The sequence below is a fragment of the Pelobates fuscus genome, chromosome 2 (assembly GCF_036172605.1).
Source record: "Pelobates fuscus isolate aPelFus1 chromosome 2, aPelFus1.pri, whole genome shotgun sequence".
Lineage (NCBI taxonomy): Eukaryota > Metazoa > Chordata > Amphibia > Anura > Pelobatidae > Pelobates > Pelobates fuscus.
The window spans coordinates 84,845,194-84,861,133 of NC_086318.1; the positions used below are offsets into that span (position 1 = coordinate 84,845,194).

The 15,940-nt window shown below is 40.4% G+C and overlaps 1 protein-coding gene across 1 annotated transcript in view; it reads left to right on the forward strand.

The window, feature by feature from the left end:
* Nucleotides 1-482: 482 nt before the first annotated feature.
* Nucleotides 483-15,940, forward strand: part of NGEF (neuronal guanine nucleotide exchange factor) — a 129,658-nt gene continuing 114,200 nt past the window's right edge. Inside the window, exon 1 of the mRNA XM_063442379.1 lies at nucleotides 483-690. The gene's annotated coding sequence lies outside the window, so the exon portion shown is untranslated. The remainder of the gene's footprint in view (nucleotides 691-15,940) is intronic.

A 15,940-nucleotide genomic window follows, 5' to 3' on the forward strand; every position in this document is an offset into this window, starting at 1 on the left:
ATAATTGGTTCTAGAAATGTTACCCTTTAATTAGTATAATTAGGTGCAACAATCAACTGGTCTTGGCATATCTGTATTTTATTAATTAGTTGAATTTGAAATGCAAATGTATGTATATATATATATATTATATTAAGTGTGTGTGTGTGTATAGACACGTAAAGTGATTGGGTTTTCATGTGCAAATAATATGACTTTGACTATGTTTAAATGTTAATTTTAGTTTTAAAAAGGTGTGTTGCTGTCTACAGACTGTATATGTGTTTTGGTAATAACGTTATTAATAACGTTATGTGTGAGAATTGTTTGTTTGTTCTGACATTCCCCGGCATCAACACAGGAGTGGTTGAGTAAATAAGACAAAGGAATGTGGTATTGCCTTAATTCTATAATAGGGAGTGGTTGTGCATTTGCGACAGTCACCTTTCAACAGGTGTACTGTCTCTTTAAGTTGGCATTCCCCTGTACAAAGCAATGTAACACACACAAAGAGACCTTTGGTACCACAGCACTGACTGCTTTGTAAAGTCACAGAGGAAAGAACCTGGTGTCTGTGTGGACTTACCAAAGGGACAAAAACACTAAATGGCATCAGCCCAGTTTACACTGTGATAGGCACTGGTGGAGACCAAATTACACAGTGACAAGGTTTGCTGGAGTAAGGAGTCTGTGTGACAGGGCATTTCACAGGTAAGATTGCACTGTGATAGGGCTCCTAAAATCACTGTGAAACGTTTAAGATCCCTTTGTAACAGAGTGACAAAACTAGAGTTGGGGTAAAATACATTGTGACAGGGCAATGCTGGGGTAAGATACTATGTGACAGGGCAATGCTGGGGTAAGGTAATATGTGACAGGGCAATGCTGGGGTAAGATAATATGTGACAGGGCAATGCTGGGGTAAGATACTATGTGACAGGGCAATGCTGGGTAAAATAAGGTAAGATACTATGTGACAGGGCAATGCTGAGGTAAAATAATATGTGGCAGGGCAGTGCTGGGGTAAGATAATATGTGACAGGGCAATGCTGGGGTAAGATACTATGTGACAGGGCAATGCTGAGGTAAAATAATATGTGGCAGGGCAGTGCTGGGGTAAGATAATATGTGACAGGGCAATGCTGGGGTAAGATACTATGTGACAGGGCAATGCTGAGGTAAAATAATATGTGGCAGGGCAGTGCTGGGGTAAGATACTATGTGACAGGGCAATGCTGGCTAAAAGAAGATAAGATACTATGTGACAGGGCAGTGCTGAGGTAAAATAATATTTGGCAGGGCAGTACTGGGGTAAAGTACTATGTGGCAGGGTAGTGCTGGGGTAAGATAACATCTGACAGGGCAATGCTGGGTAAAATAAGATAAGATACTATGTGACAGGGCAATGCTTGGGCAAGATAACATGTGACAGGGCAATGCTGGGGTAAGATAATATGTGACAGGGCAGTACTGGGGTAAGGTACTATGTGGAATGGCAGTGCTGGGGTAAGATACTATGTGACAGGGCAATGCTGGGGTAAGATACTATGTGACAGGGCAGTGCCTGGGTAACATAATCTGTGACAGGGCAGTGCTGGGGCAAGATGCTATGTGACAGGGCAATGCTGAGGTAAGATAATATGTGACAGGGCAATGCTGGGGTAAGATAATATGTGGCAGGGCAGTACTGGGGTAAAATAATATGTACTGGGGTAAGATGCTATGTGGTAGGGCAGTGCTGGGTTCACATACTCTGTGGTAAAGCAGTGCTGTGACAAGATCCCCTGATCAGGGCAGTGCTGTGATAATATATTGTGTGGCAGGGCAGTGCTGGGGTAAAATAATTTGTGGCAGAGCAGAGTAAGGTCATACTATGAGTGTAAGGATGTACTCTTACAGGTACTGTTGGTGTAAGTGCAAGCTATAAGTAACCCCTGTGGTAATAAGGTGGCAGTTCTGCTGTGTCTGGCCCTGTGGTAATAATGTGGCAGTGCTGCTGTGACTGGTCCTGTGGTAATAAGGTGTCAGTGCTGCTGTGACTGGCCCTGTGGTAATAAGGTGGCAGTGCTGCTGTGACTGGCCCGGTGGTAATAAGGTGGCAGTGCTGCTGTGACTGGTCCTGTAGTAATAAGGTGGCAGTTCTGCTGTGACTGGCTCTGTGGTAATAATGTGGCAGTGCTGTTGTGACTGGCCCTGTGGTAATAAGGTGGCAGTGCTGCTGTGACTGGCTCTGTGGTAATAACGTGGCAGTTCTGCTGTGACTGGCTCTGTGGTAATAACGTGGCAGTTCTGCTGTGACTGGCTCTGTGGTAATAAGGTGGCAGTGCTGCTGTGACTGGCCCTGTGGTAATAAGGTGGCATTGCTGCTGTGACTGGCCCTGTGGTAATAAGGTGGCAGTGCTGCTTTGACTGGCCCTGTAGTAATAACGTGGCAGTTCTGCTGTGACTGGCTCTGTGGTAATAAGGTGGCAGTGCTGCTGTGACTGGCCCTGTGGTAATAAGGTGGCACTGCTGCTGTGACTGGCCCTGTGGTAATAAGGTGGCAGTGCTGCTGTGACTGGCTCTGTGGTAATAACGTGGCAGTGCTGCTGTGACTGGCCCTGTGGCAATAAGGTCGCAGTGCTGCTGTGACTGGCCCTGTGGCAATAAGGTCGCAGTGCTGCTGTGACTGGCCCTGTGGCAATAAGGTCGCAGTGCTGCTGTGACTGGCCCTGTGGCAATAAGGTCGCAGTGCTGCTGTGACTGGCACCTGTGGTAATAAGGTGGCAGTTCTGCTGTGACTGGCACCTGTGGTAATAAGATGGCAGTGCTGCTGTAACTAACCACTTTGGTAATAAGGTGGCAGTGCTGCTGTGACTGGCCCTGTGGCAATAAGGTCGCAGTGCTGCTGTGACTGGCCCTGTGGTAATAAGATGGCAGTGCTGCTGTAACTAACCACTTTGGTAATAAGGTGGCAGTGCTGCTGTGACTGGCCCTGTGGTAATAAGGTGGCAGTGCTGCTGTGACTGGCCCTGTGGTAATAAGATGGCAGTGCTGCTGTAACTAACCCCTTTGGTGATAAGGTGGCAGTGCTGCTGTAACTAACCCCTTTGGTAATAAGGTGGCAATGCTGCTGTAACTAACCCATTTGGTAATAAGGTGGCAGTGCTGCTATGACTGGCCCTGCTGTGGACAAGTGCAGCTTTTACTAGCACCACTGTGCGATGGCAGTACAGTGATTGGCATTGATGAGGTACTGTAAGTGAGGTTATTGCTGTAAATAGCACTGAGTGGTGAAGGCAGTACAGATACTGCTGTGCTAAGGTACAACTGGGACTGGAATTGCTGGAGTAAATACAATTTGTGAATATCACTGCTTTGGTAAACTGCATGTCGACAAACTGTGAATTGTATTGGTATCATAAGTTCCTTCTCAGAATATTACCCTCAGCAAATCATTAAACTAAGGCTGTTAGGTAAAGGTACACACTGTGACAAGCACAAATCTGATAAAGTAGTGCTGGTATTGCTAAGCTAAGACTGTCTTGTGACTGGTCTGTTGTGAAACTGTGAGTAACACTACTGGAGTCAGGTAATGAGGTGACAGGCACAGTCAGGGTAAATAGTGTCACTTAGATAAGGTCAGTCAGTCTGTGATTAGAATTGGTGTAGTAAAGATGTGATTTGGTTATCTTTGCTGGGGTTCTAGATTGTAATAATAATGCTAGGATAAAGACAGCTTTTCAGAATTATTGCTGGTGTAAGATGGCACTGTGACTGGCACTGTTTGTGCAAGGTCAGGTAATGCTCCCCGTGACTGGGTTCTGCTGACTGGAGAGAGGTTATTGTGTGCTGGGACATAAGTGTGAGGCCATACAAATCATATAACAACACTACCAAAGGTACAAGGTCACACTGCAATGGGGAATTCCTTTGTGACATTACACTGGCAAGTAACTGCTTGGGTTGAGGCCACAGAGCACCACTCATAGGATGCCTATTGGGAGAATGCTGTCAATACAGAATACTGCTGTGTGTCATTACACTGTAACTACGGTCTGTTATGAAAGAGAGAGTCATTTTATGAATACCACATTGTGTCAGGATACCAAAGTAAACATGCGTAAAATACCACAAAGAAAGAAACAGAGATGGAGAGATATGACGGTATTACTACTACAAAATGGGGACAGAGTTATGAAACTAGAGTAATCACCATGAAAACCAATGAAATCTATTTATGTTAATTTCTATTTTCTCTCATTTTGTCTGGCAAAATTTAGCTGGGAGGGTACAGACAAAATGGCATATTTTGTAAAGGTTTACAAATTGATTAATAGAGTTTAAAAAATAATAATTTAAAAATGTTGAGGCAACAATCTTCATTGGGCTGCCATAACGTGTTAAACCAGCAGAATTAGTTATTTAATTAAATCCTGGTTCCTTACAGCATTTAACATATCCAGAGAAAGATATTAATAGAGATAGGACACAGTGTTCATTTTCTACTTCCAGGTCACATTTAGTCACAATAAAACTTCTTTCAAATTAATTATTTTAAAAAGACACTGCACCAAAACAACTGCAGTCTCACTGATTACTTTTCTGCCATTTAGAAGTTAAATCACTTTTATTTCTGCTTAAGCAGTCCTACCCACAACTACCCTGGCTATGATTAACACAGTCTGCATGAAAAAAAATGGTTTTTCAATTTTAATCAGATCTTACAGCACAGTTTGTTTACTTTAGAAGTCATTATCTCTTCTCTGCTCTTGCCTCCTGCTCTGTTATTTGAACTTTGATCACCACAGTATGCCAAGCAGGGTCTACCAGGCTATTAAAGCTGCCCTGTCACCACCTGGAGTCTTTGCATAATTTGCAATAATATTGCTATAAAGACTCAACATTTTAAAGTTAACAGTTTTCAAGTAAATCAGGGGGGAGTCAGAATAAAGAATTCTAAATAATCAATTCCACAGACAATAAAATCTCCTCTTTTTTTTCTAAAATCACAGGATATGCCATTAGAAATTTCCAAAACAACAGTTACTTCCTGTGATGGGCATTTTCATTAAATTCAGGATTTCGACATAATGGCAGAGCATTGTGTTTGTGTTTGGGAATGCATTATCCTGTCTCTACAAATCAAATCACTAGATGACAATTTAAGCTATAGTAAATTATTGATTATCCGTCAGTCATGAGGGATATAGCTCACAGATTATCAGTCTTGTGGGGTGAATTGTATTTTAAATTACTTTTGCAACGAAAAACTAGAGTTAGTAAATACACCTTTAGAAAGTAATTGCCTGCCAGTTTCCTAAGAAGATGGATTGCAGATTGATAATAACGGACAATCTGTTCTGGCTGTTAAAGTATTTTCTATTGAGTTATTATTGCTTAAAAATAACCGAGACTAATCACCATGCCATTAACATCTTGTTGTGTTTTAGATGATTTAAAAAAAGAAAATTTTTATTAATGTGAAAAAAAGAAAAAAAAAAAAAACAACAGCTCTTTGATTGGATATCAGTCCAGTATTTCAAACAGTCAAAAAGGACACTGATGTTTAATGGGAAGTGGATACATGTGAGGCCTGGTGGTAAAAATTATTTCACATCATTTTAAATTACTTTTAGAGCAAGAACAGATGATTCTATTTACACAAACTATTTTATTACAAACATATTTTATTTTTTTCAAAAGAAAGGAGCCTAGAATAAAACAGATGGAGTTTGGGGACAAAAAACAGAGCCTCTCTTGAAGAGGAGCTGTCACTTCTCTGTAATATGCACCAATGCATTAAACATTAAAAATCACCTACAAATTACGTCAAGCTTTTTAAATTGAATTCAGTCTCTTTGCAATCAAGTTTAAATAAGGCACAGTCAGGGCAAACAGGGTAATAATGGTGGCATTGTTGCAGGATAAAGAAGTCTTTACCGTATTTCTACATTTAATTTTATTTTTCACATGTAAAAATGCATATTTGTTAAATATATGGACAAGTAAACAAATATTTTAAAACATGGTAATGATAGTTCTCTTTGAAAGAAGGTCAATTTGGAGAGAGTGGAGAGAGGCCTATAAGTACGGTTTTCGATTCGATGATATTCTACAAGACACAAATCAATGAATTAAACACAACAGAAACTTAATATTAACACAGTATCAGCCATAATTAATGAACTGACATGCCAGTTAGCATTGCAGTGATGCATTTTGACAGGTGACATTTTGTAACGTGCAGACTGTGAGAATTAAACGGGGCAAGCAAAAAATGGCTTAAGTAAAAAACACTAATTTAGAATGCTATGTATATCAAGGCTGAACGAAGGGAAACATCCAATAACAGTGACTCTATATTTATCACAAGAAAATGTCTCAAGCTACTCTTGGGAGCAATATAAGAAGATGTCAATATTAAAATATCCGTTTATATTCACTGTCCATGAGAACTTTTGTGCCAGTTAAAAACAGGGATGGATATTTCTAACATGTTGTAGGTTCACTCTACTCATCATAATGCTGTTAGATCTTTAGAATGGTTTTGTTGCAGAGAGTACATTGTCTCCCTGTTTAGAATGTTACACAACTGAAATGATTTGCAATAATGGCTCGAGTTATAAGACTGCCCCAGATCAATGTTATCAAATGAAGAATTTTAGATCCTCTTTTGACATCCAAAATGTGTCCGACCTGTGATGTGGCATGTTTGGTAAGAAAAAAAAAAAATGTATTTTAATTATTTTTGTTGTTGTTCAATATTTAATATAGGACTTGAAGCAACTCCATTCTTATTCTGTATACAGTTTAACTTGATTAAGCAATGTGCTTAATTCTAAAATGCATGTGTCTGCAATACATACTGTTAAATACAGAGCACAATATATAGTTGTAACTATTAAAATAATTTTAATCAATATATAAGTTTATGAATGTATCTATTTACTCCAGGTTGTGTTAATACAGGCATGGGGTACACGGAACTGCATTCTTAACCCTAAGCCCCCTAACCCTATATCTTCCTAAACCCCAAACACCGTCTCATAAGTACTCTAGCTAAGGTACCACGCTAGATTTTGTGGCTTCTTTTTTTATTGCACTGAATTAAGCTGACAAGCTCAGCCAATAAGCTAAGCTCAGAAGAGCTAATGGAATTTCCTGCTTAAACTCTCTGCAATTAGTACTGGAAGCAGTGTCTATCTGAGCACAAATAAGAAGTCAAGCAGTTTGACATCTTAGAATGGGGTGGGGGACACCTGGACACTCCTTGCGAGATAACCACTAGCGAGCTGTAGTGATTATTGTTTTGAGAGTGCTCTATAGCCTCCTCATGGCTGTTGATTTTTAATTAGTACAGTCGGTGCTTTACTTGGTAAGGGAATAAATGTTCCAGTATTGCCCAATAATAGGTAAAAATAGTCCTGGCATTTAGTTTGAAAATAGGTACCGGTACTTAAGTGAAGAGCACACTCATAGAATTTTAAAATAAACTAAGTAGGCTGTAATTATTATTAATGTATTTTATTTGTTCCTTTAACCTTCTAATGACTGTTGATTCTTTTTTTGTCAATCTGTATTTTTATTGAGGCAGATAGCAAATAAATAATTACATAACATAGGAGACATTATCCAAAGCAAATGGTATGCAAGACCAGCATCGTGGATCAGAAATGGTTCACAAAGTAGCTATTAAACCTGGTCACTCAATGTTAACTAATATAGCTCATAAAGATCATTTAGGCTTCATTTGAAATAAAAAAAATAAAAAATTTAAAAAACAAAACAAAACAAAAAACAAGCTAAACACATTTGTGTAAGTACGAGAGCCTTCAGATCAGGGGAATGTTAGGTAAGTATAAAGATAAAATAACATGCTAGGCTCAATATATATATATATATATATATATATATATATATATATATATATATATATATATATATATATATATATATTGAGCCTAGCATGTTAGGCTGGGTTTAGAAAAATAGACAGAAGATGTAGCACAACGCTACAGAGCTGGAAACTGTTGAAGTGTTGAAGGGTAATATCTTCAGCTGTCATTCAGGCAACACCACAAATAGGCCATAACATAGTTCATCGCCTTGCCCCCTCGGGACTCAGTAGTGAACGCTGGTCTTCCAGACTATGAGTGAGTCTTGAGCTGTAGTGCTGCTACAGCACATATCCTCAAGAAAGATCGGTCGCCTCCCACAGACACTAGGCCTCTTGACAAGCTAGTTCTCAAGGCCAGACTATGAGGTCATTCGGTGCAGCTCTACAAGTCAAGTATCCTGGTGATCCCACTCAGATACTGGTCGGTCCGCAGATCAGATAGAGACGTTTCTGATGCGGGTTTAATAAATAAAAAAGCTTGTTTTATGCTTGCATAGCTGGTAGAAAGCACGTCTGGCTATCTTGGCTGTCCTACCTGGCCACCCATGGCTGTTGATTTTTAATTCATACGGTGGATACTTTACTTGGTAAAGAAAATAAAGGTTCCAGTATTGTCCAATAATAGGTAAAATAGTCCTAGTATTTAGTTTAAAGACTGGTACCAGTACTTAAGTGAAGAGCACATCAAAATAGGACATCAAAATAAACAAAACAACTTAATTTGTGCAGTTCTGTCACAGCAGTCCATCCCTGTTTCTAATATCAAAATCATACACATTAACTCTATAGATTCCGTTCACATTGTCTAGAATTTGTAGCTGCCCCCTCCCGTCAGGAATTTTAAAGCCATAGTTGCGGAAATGAGAGTGATTGTGAGTGAGTGGATCAGAGAATATTTCCAATGAGCCTTCGCGCATTTCTCAAGATTTCACTGTCTCTTGTGTAAGACATAACACCTAAAAATACCCGGCAAAATAAAAGAAACCAAGCAGGACCTCCAATACAGAAAGTCGCGAATCAATCCTTTTTTTTCTCCATACCATAGGGTGATGAAGTAAAAAGGTTATTCACTGTGAATTTGAAGTGAATTTCAAATTTAAGGCCAAAATAGTTAAGCTGGAAAAATAGTTTATGTCAGCTAAGCTTTCAGTTTTGTTACTTTGGCTTTAAATTTGAAATTCACTCTGAATTCTCACTTAAGTAAATAACCCTGTAAGTTTTACAAAAACAGATTTTGGCAGGACCTTTTTCTTCTTTCCCCATGGCATTTGCATTTGGTATCGGGAATATGTGCAAAATAAATCGGGTGAGAAGCAGAAATGCATTGCCCAAATCTCAGGTACTCACCAGTCAATTAAAGTCTATGACAATCAGATGTTTCATGAATCGTCCCTCTAACGTCAACAGAATCTATGTGCTGTCAAAACGTACATTCTCAAAGTAGCAGCACATTTTCCATCAAGCCACAGAGAGACTTGTGAACATTCTGAAAATACATACACAATAAAAATTACAATATACAGACGTTTTAATACGTAAAACTGAACTCAATCATGCAAAACTGGTTTAACTAACAATTCATTCAAATTCCAAGTAAATGATGAAGAACTCAATCACGCCAAAAACAGTTTGAAGAAAATCAAACCCATAATAGGAGCAATCTAAATAACCCCCGCCATTCTAAATAAAGTTGAGTACTTGTTGGGGATGTATTCTTGAAACAGAGTGTTCAGTAAAATGAGCACAGAAATTGTAAAAAGCCAACATATAACTGAACGGAAAAAAATAGCACAGCTAAAGGATTTTCTAGATATTTCAATCTCTTTGTTCACCACACTCTACTGCTTTATGAAAATATCCCTTATGGTATAAAATGTTTATTTACTAACTGTTTTAGCTAGGCAACTAGTACAGTATAAATACAATACATATTTAACTACTGTAAATAAAATGAAAATGGCATCCGCAGGAATGACTTATACATCTGAATGCATTAAATATTTACATACCGCAAGCAACTTCAAAATTAAAATATAAATTCAAAATTGTATTATTATGACACTTCTTACTATTTGCATTATTTTTAGTATTAGGTGGAGTATTTGTCAGCTAATTGACTAGTTTACCACCAAAACAAGGCTTGCCTTGAAATATGCATAGTCGCCTTTCCAGCATATGCATAACAATCCCAAATAACCCCCCACAAATACTCGGACACATTTATTTGGAAAAAAATTATCACAGCTTTAATAAAATATAAATAAAGTTAAAATAATTTAAGATCATTGTCACATATTAACATAACATATCCCCCATCAACTCCATTAACAATACTACCCCGGAAATAACCCACAACACAATAAGTAAAACCACATTATAACATATAATTAACATATAAACATAACCATTGCCACCGAGGGCATAACATAAGCAATGCCACCGAGGGCTGTATTTCCAGATTTCTTTCATGGAGGGGTATACTGAGATGCACCCTACACACACCAGGTTTCGTAGCAACCGACGAGCTCGAACCTACAAATACTCTTCCAAACTGTTCTTAGCAAACCAAAACTATTTTACAGGACAAACCACCTACACCCCAACTTTTCTATCCATCCCCTGACGCCATGACCAAACGGGAGCTAAAGACAAAATAAGGGAGGAAGGGTGGGACAAAACAGGTAAGTGAGGATTAATTAACACGGCCACTGATCTAAAATGGCCACTATATTTACTCCTCTAACCCAAAACCCCACCTCTAGCTATTCTAGCCAGCCCCTTACATTACACCCCTCATATGCCTGTCTCTTAGCAATGTCAAGGACCATTCCCCTTAGCTGCACTGCTCCATGGGCTACATTTTCCCTGTCTGATACTGGAAAGTGAAGATGTGTTTCAAGCTTGGCCTTTTATCTGAGCTGTGTTAGACCACAACCATATAAAATCAGCAACTGGACCTTATTACACTTGTAACGGGGTTTTGGGGATGCCCCCTAGTGTCTTTGGGGTCCTTAAACCTAGTTAATTCACTATGCCTGACAGGCGGATCCTGAGCCTCCGCTATCTGGGAGCTGGGGTACATGTCTGCGGCAGCGCCTCCACCCAGTGGAACATCCGGGATAGGGATGTGGGGTCCCACTGGGAACATACTTGGTGCAATAAGACTGACACAGCCTAACTGGAACTAACTTTATATGGTAAATAGCAATTGAACCGACACACATAGGAAAATACAATGGCGTAACAGATAACAATGCAAATGTGGATTTTCCCCACTCACCCACCAGCACACCTGTGTCCCACCCCCTGATCTTCGCCCTAGCGGCCGTTGGTGCACATAGGAGAGTTGGGGCCCTAATAAGTCCTGCTCCACAGAGTCACTGACACAGCCTCAGATGTGTAATGTCTGTACGGGACCTCAGAGTCTTTACTGTGAGTGAGAAGACAGGTGCCCTGTGGTGATACAGGGAGAGGTTTGGCTTACCCTCACAACACAATTAACCAGGTAGTCAGTAGCAGTCTCCTCTCACTGGATTCACCAAACGTCTGGGCTCAATGCTTGTCTTTGCCAGCAGGTCCCTCTCTCATCTGGTGTGATCTTGGGTGAAACAAGTTCTCTCTGCCAGGTTCCATCTCTTTTTACAGTCTCTCACATGTCCTCCATTTCAGCTCAGCATGTCATCCTTCTAGAATCCTTTCAGGCCCTCCTTCCCCAGAGCTGTGCAGGAAAACCTCCCAGGAACTGATGATGCCACACTCCTCCCACTGATTTCAGCAAGTCATGTGATCAATGCTCAATGTTTTATTAACAACATACTGGGGCCATGTGCCATCTACTGGGCATTTCAGATAATGCAGTCTGTGTAACTTCACAGGGTTACACACTTTTGCCATAGAAGAAGATCAGCAGCCTCTAATGGATAGTATATAAAGCTTGCAGAAATCTTGCCGTATGTGCTATTACTGTCTCGTTGCTGTTTATCTTGAAAGCTGTCAGTCTCCATATTAGTGGTACAGGCATTTAAGTGGTTTGAGCAACTGCAAAATCAAAGCAGAGCTACTTGCAGCTAAAAGTGAAATATTCAGGGGGCGGGGCCTGACCAGCATGGCTGCCAGACGTGCAGAGTATGAGCTCCTCAAATAACTCTGAAAAATCGTGCTTTAATGATGTGATACTACCTACAGACACTACTCAAATGCCTACTTACCTACTCCTGTACAGAGTGAAGACTCTCGGGGCAAGTTTGCAGCACCACTTTACCTTCTGTGGCCTGAACCCACATTGGGGCCTACAAGCCTGTAAAATCATCTGACAAGCTCGACGTCTTGGCGACCAGCTAACGCACCTGAGGTGGGGGAGATGGCCGATCCTCTACCCAGGCTTCACTCACGCTTGTACCAAGGACCTGTTCCCCCCCCCCCCCTTTGGGCCGGCGGGGGATATCCCGGCCCCCACTGGTGGAATCTAGCGGCCTCGTCAACGTGGCATTACTCTTATAAAGAGGTCTGGAGGGTTGAGGCCTACCTATTAAAATGGCCGCCAAGCCAGAACCCGCGGCTTCACAGAACCCTACACAGCCTACTCACCCTGTCGACCCGCTGTTGGAGGCTTTTGACTGTCTGTGTGCTCAGTTCTTGTCGAAATTATGTGAGCACGAGCCACACACCATCCACACAACAAACTCTACCAAGCATGCTCACCGCCGCCGCAATGCTGAGGGGACTTACCCGAATCTTGTCCGCAAACCATCACGCAAATGGAGGCGTAGGAGGAACCCACGACCAGCCCAGGAGCCCCAGCAAGCGGGCACTCCAGCCGGCTGCAATCCGCCTAAACCACGAACCACCAAGGGACCTCTCCCCAGGCAAAACCTGCACAGCCGTCAAGCTCCCACTTCACACCACCGGCTGCCTAAAACGGGAAGTACCCCATCGATCTACCCAGCAAGCAGACATGGCCGGACTCCAGGGAACACAGCACCTGAGTATGAGGAGGCACATAGCCGCTGGGACGGCCTGCTACTCTTCACTAGATTACAGCTTGCCAAGGACAGTGTCTCTCTCTCTGCAGGCATTGGCTGATTAGGCTGCGGACCATTATAAAGCAAAGCTCATGAGTATTTCATTTTTTTGTTCCTTCACACAGTTAAACATGTTTCTACTATTTAGTTCCTGCAGTTATCGTATATGCTATGCTGTAGCCTAACTCATACAATCCAGTGGTAAAATAACCTAGTTATTCTAGCTATGTAAACAACATTGAATCTACTTTATTAACCCTGATTACATCAACAAAGATATATATCTATTACCTAAGCCTGTACCAGACTCGTGTACCTGAGAAATGCATGTCTAAATCATTTCAGCTCAACACAAATGTCCTGCAATGCTTTTCACGATTATAATGTTTACACTCTTGTTATGTTTACTACTACTACTTAAAAAAAAAGGTGCAGAATATCTTGTAATTTAAGCGCACACCAACTGTTATGTTATTCACCAACTTTGCCTTATGTAATTTACCCTGCACTTTGAAAATAAAGAATTAAAAAAGAAAAGTGAAATATTCAGCTTACAAACAAGTCTTTGGACCTGCACACTAATTATCACAAACTCATAAAACTTGAAATAAAAAAAACAACTCATAAAAGCAGCGTAACTTGAAGTAACATGGCTGTCATTTTTTAGAATATTATAAAGGTCAAACATAGTAGTCATTTGTCCCCCCTAACCCTCCCCCCCCCCCCCCTTCTCAACTTTCTTCTTTCTATTTTCCCTAATTTGGACAAAATCCAATGAAAATGACAAATTCTGACCATATTTTAATAATAATAATGATTTACAAAGCTAAATGCAACCTTTTTCATGACTCCAAGTTCCGGGATGAGAGACAGATATAGAAGTCGGTGGTACCATGGCCTCTCATGAGATCAAGTGGACCAAGGCCTTCTCTGCTCCTCCATCCCCCCTCCCTTTTTTTCCTTTCTTCTCTCACTACTCTTCCCTTTCTCCAACCTCCTTATTGTTTTAGTTTTCTTTGTTGCCGTCATTGGCGAGCGGGAAATTGCCCTTTTCCACGCATGTGGCGACACAACTTGGCACCGTAATGGCAATGTTTAGACTGATCCCATGAACAACATTCCAGCACAAACTTTGTTAATGAGACGATATACTACTGATACCTCAAAGTTTTGATTACATTCCTCTGTTGAGTAACTAGCACATTTGTCACTAACTCAACTAAAATTGAGACCTACGCATCTCACATGTCCCTTGGATGTTCTCAGAAACTGAGATATCCACAGCTCAGCATTTATTTGATACAGTCCTATGTGTCTTGTACTACTCAGTAATACGTTGTATTCTTTGGGGGAGGAGGGGGGGGGATTTTCTCCTGTCTAGATAAAAAGATATTCACAAGAAAAAAAAAAACTAAATGCAGTCGAGATTCGGTCAATCCAAGCAAATCTGTATAATCTGTTCAGAATTCCATCAACAATGTCTCGATTTTGCAATCCGAATAAGCGCCATATGCAGTTGGATGATTTTGCCCCGTTTGGTTCAGGGCCATTTGGATTTTAGTAAATAACCCTGTTAATAATGACTTGTGTTGCAACCCGGTTTCAAACCTTAGGTGGAATAGTCCTCCTTGACTTACCAGTGATATGGAATTTAGGTAAATTAGCAATGGGTTATATGGCTCACAGTAAATATGTCTACTGGTTAATGTTAACATATTTCTTTTCTGTAATTCAATAATCTGCTTTAAATGTCAATACTTTAGAAAAAATGATAATAAAAATAAATAAATCATTCTTTGTTTTTTATGCCTTTGATCCCGAGGGCATGTTTCCATCTCAGGTAATATTTAGCAAACCCAGGTGTACACCTGTATCATAAAAATAAAAATAACTTCTCTAAGTCAAATGTATTATACATTAAAGTAGTATTAAAACTATTTCATACCTTATCAGTTATAAAACAAAATATCTTTAGGATGTTATATTTCCTTATAGTTATTTTGTTAAAGTGTATTTTTCATTTTGCTGTGCCTTTCTTTCCTTTCTGATTTTAGATGGCAGAGTTGTCCGTTCAAACTGTCTAAACTGATCTAGAGTATTGCAAATCAAAATATTTGGCAATATATTCTGAAGCATAACAGCTGGTAAATAGCAAGGTATTTTTGTGCAGACCTTACAGCTAGCCTCTGTCTATGGTAATGGGTTTAGAAAGGATTTCTTTTTTGCTTGTTTATGCATGTGACCACCCAAGGACCTTCTACAGTTTACGCTGTGACATGACATTCTGTGAAGACCGTGGAAGATCCAGAGCATGACACAGAGAATGTGTATGTTGGCCTCTTTTGTAGAACAACCATTGGCAGCTGATGACGTGTAACGATTGTGGGGTGCTAGAATATGCCCATTATCCCAGTGTACATAGAACATTAATGTGGAACTCACTAAAAGCCAGTTGCATACTCTTATTTCTTTGGGGGCTTGACAATAGCCTTACACATACTGCATGGTGCTGTGGGTTTGGTAATTGTCTCCCAGATGCTGTACATTACAGTTTGGCTCATAAAACAAATTTGTCTACCTTTCTTTTCTGAAGGTACCCTGGTATTTGTGCTCTAGTTCTGGAGGGGCTGGACCCTATAGATATTAAAGGGCTGTGAACACAGCTCTTTGGCTTAGCGTGCTTTTTTGTTCTGTGATTGGAAGAGGAAGATGTGAGGTTAGGACACAGACTTAATTTCCCAAATACTCCTCCAATACACGTTGGATAAATGATACTAATGGAGAACAAGTTGGCAACTCTTACCGGTACTCTGAAGCAAGTTTCTAAGCAGTTTCTTATGTATAAAGGATACTCCAGACATTGACTCCTTGCACACTGTAAATATAGAGGAAATAGTTACACCTCACTGATAAGGACCAAATAATGAAGAATTGATTCTCTGGAGTTTCTCTATGTCATGAGCAGAGGGCGCTTTCCAGTGTTTACGTTCTGGACTGCCCTTGTGTAACGTGCACTTGAGCTGAAGCTTGCATGACACCTGAGTTGGGAATAACTGGAGGG